Below are 11,745 nucleotides of genomic sequence, written 5' to 3' on the forward strand. Positions count from 1 at the left end.
TAACTCTCCTGATTCGCTGTTAGCAACCTCTTTTGTGGACCTTCCATGTGCCCAGATAGAGTCAGAGGTAGGGTCTAGTAGTAATACTCCTCCCCCTCTGGCCCGCCAGGTAGTTAACAAGCCATCTAAGAACTGCCCTAGAAAAAAGAAGCCTAAACAACGAAAAAGGCTGTTAGGCCCACTACACCTCCCTCAGATATTCCACAGCCAGATGTAGGGGCTTCTTTCTCCACTTTAGCTCCTCCACTGTGGGCTACCCATCTAATAATTGATCTGCAAGCCCATATGGAACAACTTATCAAGTCTCAGTTCAAAACCATGCTGAGTAGAATTGATAAAGTTAAAGTTATGTCCTTGTTAAATACTAAAAGTGGTGCAACCCCCCCAGCCAACAACGCTGACTAGGAATAATCCCCCGACTTTTGACGTAGGTAATGCTAAATTGACAACTCAAGACCGAAGTCAAGGTGTAGGACCTCGACCAGATAAACGGGAACAAGGGCCAGGTCCAACGTCTATGACCAATTGTTTTGCTGGACCTACCAATTTTTGCCCCGCCACCCGCCCAAGCGGACACTCAAGCATAGCGGGTCCTTCCACCAGCATCCCGACACCAACCTCAAAGGGGGCGAATAAACAGCTGCCAATCCGAGGAATGGTACCCCATAAGTCTACACCCAACCCGCCAGTCAATACCCCCAAACAACCACTACCCTCCATCCAGCTACCCCCAGAGGCTTCTCCTTATGTGGTGGTACTATCTGGAGTTCCGCCACTGGCTGAAGAGCGAGGTGAAACGTTCACTGAGCTAAAGAATAAAATCATATTCTGGTTGAAAAAATGCAGACCACTAACAAATTCAGGTAAAGGGGAAATACTGTTTGCCAGAAGAGTTAGTTGGATAGGGAATAATACCAAAGATATCGGTGGGGATTGTGTGATCATTAATTTTAGAGATCCTGGCGTGCTTAACCATATACTAGAATGGGGCGGTCCCTGTCATCAAGGCCCAATTACCCCTCTCCACTTAGGGTATTTCTACCCACAGGTAAGGTTCCCTGGTGGTCCAGGAGCATCCTACTATCATAATGACAGTGAGAGGTCCAAATACAACATACCTGTGGAAAATAGATTTAGTACTTTGAATAATGTGGATTGACTAGCCTCCTCCAACCGGCACAATGATATAGATCGTATTCCAGCGGAGTACAGGGAGGTGAAGGCGGGTGAGAGGCAAGGGAAGGAGCACTCTCAGACTGCAGGGGGGCAGTACTAGTGGACCCACCGTCGTCTCTATTATCTGTAAATCTCCAAGTTTGCGGCCAAGGAGATGGTAGTGGGACAACCAAACAAGAAGATACCCCTTGTATTCCTTTGCCACTGCCCGCCACAGCTAATTCTACAAGGCATCGGCTAAGTAGCTCATTTATAGGGTCTTGTAATGTAGCGGGGTTAGGCTCTAAGCTATCAAACTCGGACTGGGGGGAGTTGGTGGACCAATATGAAGTGTGTCTGTTCCAAGAGACCTGGATGACATCCGTTCCCCTCAGGGTGGGCTACGCATGCTACCATATCCCAGCTGCACAGGGACCGAGGGGCAGACGATCGGGGGGCTTGTGCACATGGGTAGCCACTCATCTGGGGTGTTCAGTGACAGTGATTGACACACACTCCCCGGATCTTCTGTGCATTGCCCTTAAATATCTGGATGGCACGTCAGCGGTGATGTTTAACATCTATCTGTGCCCCACTCCCCACTCCAGGGGGGCACCCCTGATTGAGGCTATTGACGAACTTCTAGCACTGTACCCCGCTCCTACACACAGAATATTGGGTGGTGACTTTAATTGTCATTTCGAACCATTGGTGGGGATTCCGTCTGTAACTGCAGAGGAGGACTCTATCTGGCATATCCAGGAGTGCTCAATGTACCCAGCTAAGTGCCTGACTCCATTAGCCCTGCAGATAAATAAGCTTTTAATCTCCCATTCCCTTAGAGCTTGCAACGGCAGACTTACTGCCGATTCCCCAGGGAAGCCCACTTATAATAGAGTGGGGAAACTACGACTATTGACTACATTATGGTCAGTGTCGAATTGTGGTCCCAAATTTAGTCCTTCTCTGTAATCGAGAGAGTGGATAGTGACCAAAACCTCCCGTCCCCAGAACTCCATTTAGCATTGGGCAGTAAACCTGGAGTGGGGGAGCACGATCTTTACTCCAACCCCAATCTAATCACTGTGGCAGGTGGCAGACGTATTAAATGGGCCACTCAAACCCCAATCTAATCACTGTGGAAGGTGGCAGACGTATTAAATGGGCCAAGTTTGCACTGGGTTCGGATAAAGTATCTGAGCTTTACCAACTAGTTGCCTCGTCCCTTGCAGAGGCTTTCATTCTGCCGGCCACTTACGATTGCTCCTACTTTCGGGTGTTTGAACTCATCCACTCTAATCTAATTACCTCCCTGGCCGACTATTTCTACATCCCAGCTCACGGGAGGGCCCGGCCAAGAACCCAGGAGCAGTGGTTTAACAAATCTCTGTAGGGAGGCTAAACGTGCCCTTGTTAGGGAGGTTTAAACTGGTTCAGTCGAGAGTATAAGAGCGGCTAGATTCGCTCACAAAAGCATTACAGTGGAGTCCAAAGCAGAATGGGAGGCCCGCAGATGGGATAACATAAAAGATGCCCTAGATGGACGTGATTACAGGGCATTTTGAAAGTTGGTCAGATCAGGTTCGTCCGAGGGCTCGAGTGCCATAATACCTAATTTGAGTGAAGATGTGTGGATAGCGCACTTTAAACCCCTCTTTGCGCATACCAATACTGTGACCACAGCAGACCTAGTTGCATCTGCTCCAGACATAAAGGTCACTACTGATCCGGATTACTATCCAGTAACCCTGCAGGAAACTCAGGGAGCCCTTAAAAGTCTGGCCACAGGGAAAGCCCCCAGATTGGACCGCATACCGGGAGACCTGTTTTTGAGTGAGCAGAAGGTTTGGGTTCCTTACATGTGCCTATATTTTAATGCCATACTCTTGGGTATGGACATTTCTCTAACCTGGCTGGGCGCGGAGATTATTCCCATCCATAAAAAGGCATCCCCCTGGACCCGGTCAACTACCGCCCCATTAGTCTTATTGACGTCTTACAGAAATTATTGGCCCACATTCTTTTATCAAGGTTGCAGTGTTGGATGGACGATCACCACATCCTGACCTCCCTACAAGCGGGTTTTCGTGCCAAAGTTTCCACCATTGACCAACTGTTTAGATTACAGATGGTATTCTGGAAGACGGTGATTTTGGGGGCCGGTAGTTTGTATTTGATCTTTGTAGATCTTCGATCTGCATTTGACCTGGTCCAGAGGGAGAAGCTATGGGCCATTTTGTTGGAGATGGGTGTTCCAGCCTACTTGTGCCATTTATTCAAACGACTACACCAGGGTACTTATGCAAGAGTGAGGTACTGGAGGAATGGGGAGCTTTCGGCCGCATTCCCGGTGGAAAAGGGAGTGAGACAGGGGTGCGTGTTTGCCCCCACGCTCTTCTCGCTTTTTCTTAATGGGTTAATCAAACATCTTTGGGATGCACGGGACTTAGATTCTCCAAGCTTAGCAGCCCGAAAGATACCAGCCCTGATGTTTGCTGACAATACCCTTCTGTTATCAAAATCTTCAACAGGTATTCAGCGAACATTGGAGGCTTTTTGCTCCTTTTGCAGACTAAGAAACCTAGAGATCAACCTGTCCAAAACCAAATTTATGGTCTTTAACTCTAAACTCCCCAACTGTCCCCTTCCCCATATGGATGGTACGGCCCTTGAAAGAGTCTCTACTTTTGAATATTTAGGGGTAACACTGAATGATGAGATGGAATGGGGGACCCACATAGCCAAGGCAAATATGAAGTTGGCCCAAGCAGCGGGAGGTATTCTAAAGGTACATAATGAGTGCACATCTAAAATTGTGGGAGCTCCAGTAGAAATCTATAAAGCCCAAGCAAGAGGTAGGGCGCTCTACGGTGTAGAGCTATGGGGCCACGCCAACGCCTCCTCGCTTTCAACCTCTGAGAATAGTTTCATTAGGCGTCTGCTGAGACTCCCAAAGAGCACACCGCTGATTCAGCTACGCCTTGACCTGGGTCTGGTCCCCATACATGAAGTTATCCCTAACCGTCCTCTATTGTACTGGAGGAGACTCTGGTCCACACCTGAGCTCTCAAGCTATCGGGAGGAACTTACTTACCTATTGACGTTAAGGGGTGTGGGAAAAATCCCTTGGTTAAAGCATGTTAAAGATCTATGCCTGGCCTTGGGGAAGGGAGATCTGTGGCTCGCCCCCTCACCCTCTTCTGTCACGACACCTAAGAGGGCGCTGGTCACAGCACTCAACCATTTCCGATTGGAACAGATGGCATCAAGACCATCTCTGGGTAGGTTGACAAGCAGTTTCCTAGAAGTTAAGGATAGGTACCAATTTGAGAAACTCTTGGACGAAATTCAGCTCCCTCTGGCGAAGAAATTGTATGTCCAATTTAGACATGAATCTCTACCAGTGAGCGCAGTAACAAACAAGTGGTCAATGGCTCGTTATGCATCTGGCCTATGTCCGGGGTGTGAACATGCCGAAGAGACAGATCTGCACGTTCTGCTCTTCTGCCCTTCATACTCCACGGCCAGAGCCAAAAGGATCCTACGGCTATGCAAGTCCAGGGGCTTCAGGGATTACAGGGATGTGTATAGATTTTTGAAATACGATCCTACCCCGTTAACTGTGTTTGCGACCTCCAGATACCTGTTTTCCATGTGGTGCTCTAGAAGAGCCAAACTCAAGCAGCAAGCTGCCTCAATTATTTAACTGTGTAGTACCCCGTTGCATTTACTAGGGAATTTTCAATACCATTCTGAGTGGGCTGTTTTCACTTGTTTTTACTATTTTAAACACTATTTATTGTTCTAAGCCTATTGTTTATTTATCTACACTATGTATTGCTGCTCACTCGTGATAAATTGGTTGTCTTATGTAATTATGTATTTTTGCTTTTATAGTTTTTAACCGATAATAAAGCATTTTTGACTGACTGACTGACTGTACCACATGAAATGCCAATGAAGAGATTTTTTTTTAAAGTGCCATGCTTTGCAGGCACATTTACAGGAATGAGGTCACGGAACAGTCTAGTATATCAAACAACTGCGCCATGACAGCCAACCAAAACTGCTGTATACGCCAACAGTTCCACCGCATTTGCATGTGGGTCTTACATTTAGTGCAGCTGAGGCTATGGTCAGGTTGAATCCTGTGCATGAACTGGGGGCGTCATATATGTTTTTGTGTCTGTATCAATAGTGTATCAAATTAAACTTAGCATTTATAGTTACTGATATGCAATTATTGGGCCATTTTTGTCCTCTTGGCAGTGATTCTTAACCTTTTGACTTCTGTGGACCCCTACTTAATCATTACTGGAATCCGGGGACCCAAATGAATCATTATTGGTATCCGGGGACCCACTAGGAGTCATTACTGGAATCAAGAGATCCCAGCTTAAGCAATTTTGACGATCTGAACTAAAAAATAATACACAAAAATACAGAAACAGGCATTCATCAAACAAATATATTCACTTTGAAATATTGTATTTAATTCACAAATAGATATAAAAAAACCTAAGTGTTCTTTTTTTATTGGAATGTTGGGCCTTTTCTAAATTCAACAGAGGCCACCCATTGTCCACTCTATATTCTGTTTGATGCATTTACACTGCTACCATGATTAAATCGAAGAAGAGCAACTTAATATTTAGCCTCCAGTTTCAAATTCCTTCACTTTTATGGAAAGTTAACAAATATTCAGTTTGTTATTTAGTTACTTTATATATATGCAATGTATTAACCTATTAATAGCATTTAAATTTCTAAGGAGTCACTGACCCCCTTAGTAGGTGTTGCTAACACTTGGAGGTCCCATGACCATAGGTTGAAAACCACTGCTGTAGTGGGTCTCCCATCTGGAAGGCCTCTGGACCAAAAGGACCTAATTCCATTCCCATTTGGGAAACATGGTTCATCTAATGTGGCTTGATTAATGGTTTACTGCATTTTGCTACTCTGTGGTAGGCGGCATGTTGGCAGCTGAACTCTGAGAAGGGTCTCAGTCAGTGCTTAATTTGTCAAATGATAAGTGACCACTTTTTGATGCAATCATGTTGAGCTGTGTTCATTCTTTCTCCCAAGACAGGAAATGCACTAGATTAGATAGTGCTTCTCATACACAAGGTTAAAGTGCCTTGTACATCTCCCCCACAGGCTCTTGTCAGGAGGTCACTGCAGCTGGCACCTTACATAACCCATGCCAGCGCTGCCAATGGCAGTACATACACAGCTACTAAACTTCACACTCCTACATTTGTGACAAGTCAGACTAATCCGGGCCCCAAAAACCAAAAGAATGGCTTGGGAGGCAGGCATTAGTTTTTATTAGTGTAAATTGAATAAATAATCCGCTGTTCTTGTTTTCATGCCGAAATTAGCAGAACAGCGCCACCATGTGGCAGACTGACATAGCCCAGGTGCTGACAATAAGGTGCCGGTCCGAGCACCGGCTCAAATTAAGCACTGGTCTCAGTTGTTGGTAAATATCACCACCATGAATTCATCCTCCTTCTCTCAATGCAGAAGCGACCATTGCTTTTTCAAAGCTCAGGTATCAGTATTGTGGCAACAAAGATCATTGTGTATACATGCCTCCCGGATCCCGTATCAATGTCCTCCCATGAGAACTCCTGTTCTCAGTTTTACTTTGAGATGGCCTGAAAATCATGCCTATAGGTGACAGGTCCCCTCTTACAGAAGGAACATAGGCTATATCATGAACACATCTAGCACTCATGTGCAGGCCCAGAAGGGGTCACCCTGTCAACTTTGCTAAAGCTGCATTGCCTACACCAGAAAACTCTGAGTTGCTATTTGAGCTGTACACAGTGCACCGCAGGGTTTCCTAGCTTATGCTGTTGTGAGTTGGTGCAGTGACACCGAACATGTTCATGATGGAACAGCCCAAGGATCACTGTGTTCAATATTAATCCCTACTGCCTACGTGTCAAAATTAAGAATATAAATTATAGTGCCAAAACAAGGCTTGATATTCAGCAACGCCACCCTTACAAACCACTGTGACCACATTTAGATGCAATCATGTTGAGCTGTGCTCATTCTTTCTCCCAAGACAGGAAATGCACTAGATTAGTTAATGCTTCGCATACACAAAGTTAAAGTGTCTTGTACTTCTCTCCCACATGCCCGATAGGAGACTGTCCCCGTAATGCTTTCAAATAAAACAAACCTTTGCAATGCAATCGGTCTCGCCTTTGGGACCTTATAAGTATTTAGCTATGCAGCACTTTATTGTGGGTACAGCAACATTTATTGTTCTACTGCGTACAAAGCAGTGAAAGTGTGCAGTATCACAGGCTGTCACTAGGTGTCCCTTGGGACCACTTTTGGCTACATAAGGTACTGCACCCTGCAACATGGATAGGGCAAGGATATGGCGCAGCCGTGAGAACTGGGAAGCTGGGGATTTGCGTTCGAGTCTGATATAGGCTCAACAGCCTGTGATTATGGGCCGATACTTTAATTTCCCCCTAGCACCTGGATAGCTGTGCTATATAAATGAAAGCTACTGATTTAAAAAAACGATAAGAAATGAATGCAGCAATCTCAGACGTGAAGGCGGGCAACCAGTGTTGTGAGGGTGCAGTACCACCCTGCACCGGCTGTCACCAGGTGTCCCTTGGGACCTCTTTTGGCCACATTAGGTGCTGCATCCTGCAACATGGATATGGAAAGGATATGGTGCAGCGGTGAAAGCTGCTGACTGGGGAGCTGGGGATCCGTAGTCGAGTCTGGTGTCGACTCAACATCCTGGGATTATGGGTTGATCCTTTCATTTCCCCAGAGTGCCTGGATAGTTGAACTATATAAATGAAAGCTACCAATTTAAAATAACGAGAAGAAATCAATGCAGCGATCTTGGAGGTTGGGGGCGGGCAAGCAGTGTTGTGTGAGGGAGACGGCAAAGGGAGATTAAATCAGGCACTCTACTGCAAATCATGCGTAAGTTAACCAAACAAAAAAAATAGTTGTGGCCTCGAAGGGGTGATGGCCTGCAAGCAGTTTTGTGAGAGGAGTGAGGGAGAGGCCCGCAAAGATTAAGGGATGGTATGCAAATGAAGCAGACTGAAGTTTCATTGCGCAAATAAACAGAAAAATTAACGAGAAAAGAAGCAGGCCAACCAAAATAAGAGTGCTTTCAAAGTATAAATAACCTGAAGAGTAAGAACACATGTAACAGGGGCAGTCCTCACGGGAGAATACAAACTTCCAAAAGGAAGGACTACTAAGTGTATATACCAATAAAATGCCAGCATTTCTAAAGGACAGCAAGAGGAACCAATGAAAAAGATGGACTTTTTTTAAGCCCATAACCTAGATACAGCATGTCTAGAAGAGACAGTGGATCCACTGCCTAGGCGAGACCTAAAAAGGCTTACATGCTTGGCAAAAATCAATGCTTAGGAGTCCTCAGACTGGCTTTTAAATAAAAACAGCCAAATAATGTAAAATAATCTTTATTCATGGTGCGGTCTGCACAGGCAAACAATCCAAGGCATGCCGCAGGCCATACAGTTTCTTTATTATGTTAGAGGCTGCTTTACAAAGAAGCATAGTTTGCTGTTCTCAAATGACTTATAGCCAATAGCATTCATATTAATTCCTTAGCAGGCTTCTCTCTTGTGACCAGGTAGGGAAGGTTCTCAACCATATTATTCAGTAATGCTGCATTTATTAGCCTACTCCTGTATTGGTATATTGAGACAAAGAACAGGGCAGTGCCACACTGAGCAACCTACAGTATTTGTCTCATGCCCAAAGTACACAATCTTCTAATCTTCTTTCAGATGAATAGAGCAGCAAGAACCTGTGTTAAATGGCCACCATTAGCGTTATATATGCTGCAATCATACCTTAGTGAGGGGCTAATGCACAAACATATGTCCATCAATGCACGACCTTAAATGAGGTGGGACTGGACCACTCGAGAGAGATGTCTTAAAACTGGGAAATGACAGGGATGGAGATGAGAGTAACAATGAAACATTATTTGTAAGAGCAAATTCAAGGAAAGGTTAAAAGGAGGGGCAATAAGAGCACAATAGAAGAAAAGTAGAATTGACAATAGGAAAGAATGAAGAGAGAAAGGAAATAAAAGCAGCGTTCATTGTAAGCATTGGAAAAACATTAACCCTAGGATTTTTTTTTACAGAACAAAAAAGAATTAACACTAATAACCTCAAATATTTAATTTTTTTGCAAACGTTGAGAAATACTGAAAAAACACCCCACCAGAATTCACAACAAATTGAAAGTGAAAATAAGCCAAATTGTGTCATCTCCCACAAATATAATAAGAAGATATTCATATTTCTGATAGAGACTTCTAGCCACAGATTCAGTAGCGGTCGGTGGTAGGAGTGCTGCTGGTCGGTGACGTGGGGAGGGGCAGGGTGGGGGGTAGGAAATTACGGAATATGGACAAATACCGGTAAGTAAACATAAAAATCAATAAAACGAATTTTGTTGTGCGCACTGCATCACCAAATGCAATGCAGTGCGCGCAACAAAATTTGTTTTATTTATTTTTATGTTTACTTACCTGTATTTATCCATATTCTGTAGTTTACTACCCCCCACCCTGCCCCTCCCACTCCCCACGTCACCTCCCGGCAGCACTCCTACCACCGACCGCTACTGCACAGATTTCTCACCTTTTGAATATGCTCCAGGCGTCAGACTGTATCTGGAAACTTTTCATCAGTACCCCTGTATGACTGTAGGTGGCGCTGTACAGCTCCACAGTGATGCTGTTCAGCTCCGGAAATGCCTATGTAGGTGCCACTTTCACTGATTGACGTTAGTTTCTTTCCACGTCACCAGACGCATATCCCGACCTACCGCTCATCTCTTTTGAGACCTTTATCTCGATCAAAACAAAGGACATGACACCTCCCAAAACAACAGGATTTAAACCCTGTAAGGAGAAACACAAACAAGAGTCTGTGACAGATACTCATCAAATTTGCATGTAGTACCTGTGGTCAAGCCATGACTCTAAGGCCTGCAGTGACTGCGAGAACCCAAAAGCCACACGAGGCTGCATGTCAACATTTATCACCATTAAGCACCGGAAGACTCTGGGACAAAAGCAGATCAAGTCAAAAGTTTTGTATGGTCCCGTTCGAGATCCAGAAGTTGCTGAGTTGCTGCAGAGGTCATCTATATAAAAGTCTTTATGTAAGTTGAAGAAAAACAGATGAAATCTAAATGGAACTCGGCCCTTTCCCGCAACTCACACTCCCCTGAGAAGGTGCGAGAGTCGTGCCATGCATCTCAATCTTGCTCCCAAAGGCGCTTGACTTCTGAGCACATCCTGCAACTTGTTCCGGCACAACCTGAGTTTCTGGGGCATTTTGCCACTCCTAAACAGATCAAAGAATTCTGTGAGGCCATGTTTTGACTATTTTGATTATTTGCGACTCCCTCTCACACACATTTGGACCCCAAGGAAGCGAGAGGTTATCCACATGGATTATCCCTGGCGAGTTCACCCTTGGCACTAGCTGGACCCTTCAAGCCTCCCCTCAGACCATCTCCGGCTCCACTCTCGACCCCGCCCCTGGTGCTGTGGTCCACGCTGGTTCCTGTGGCTCTGGTGCCGGAAGGCGAGGACCCAGTTGTCCTTTCCGATACAGAGTTGATGCTGGTTTGACCCTGACCTAGACAATGCTTGGCCACCATGTAGGTCCTGCTTCCTACGCTTGATCTTGCTCCGCTAAGACAAATGCACACCTTGCATTCCTTGCTCATCACAAAATTCACATAATGTTTACAATGAGGCTGATGAGACTGGCCAACCTTAGTACGATGAGAATTGGTATGACAATCTGCAGGAGGCTAGTGCCCTCGATACCGCCCCTGAGTTCAGATGCATCTCACCCTGTAGTCTTGCCACTGAGAAAAGTGCTTCTTATCCCATGGTTAGGCGTAGGGCGGCCAAAGTCTTGACCTCCAACTCCCCACCTTAGAGGTCAAGACCAATGTTCTTACTGAGTCCTTCAGCTAGCCAGGGCCTGCTTTAACACTGGTGGTGCCCTGTGCGACAATGTTTGGCGGCGCCCCCCCAATGACCACCTCTGCCATGGATTTCCTCACTAGCACCCTTTAACAGTACGCTTCAAGACTCAATTCCCACTGCCTCTCACATTCATTTAGTTTTATAGGACCACTCATACCAGTGTAAGGTGTCAGAGAACTTTACATCATAGCAAAACAAAGAAAAGAAGCCTGGTCAAAATCACTGTGAGTGTGCCATGTACAGTCTGAGACCATGAGTCCATTAATGACACTGTAGTGATATCACTGGGCTATAAAAATTCCCATCAGCCCACCCATCTGGTGGAGTATCGTCACGTGGGAGATGTATCATAAATCCAAATCTTCAAGCAGCTGTGGCTGCTGCAAAGAAGGATTTTGAAGTCCTCAAAATCCTTCTTTGCAGCAGTCACAGCTGCTTGAAGATTTGGATGGGTGGGCTGATGGGAATTTTTATAGCCCAGTGATATCACTACAGTGTCATTAATGGACTCATGGTCTCAGACTGTACATGGCACACTCACAGTG

The sequence above is a fragment of the Lissotriton helveticus genome, chromosome 4_1 (genome assembly GCF_964261635.1).
Source record: "Lissotriton helveticus chromosome 4_1, aLisHel1.1, whole genome shotgun sequence".
Classification (NCBI taxonomy): Eukaryota; Metazoa; Chordata; class Amphibia; order Caudata; family Salamandridae; genus Lissotriton; species Lissotriton helveticus.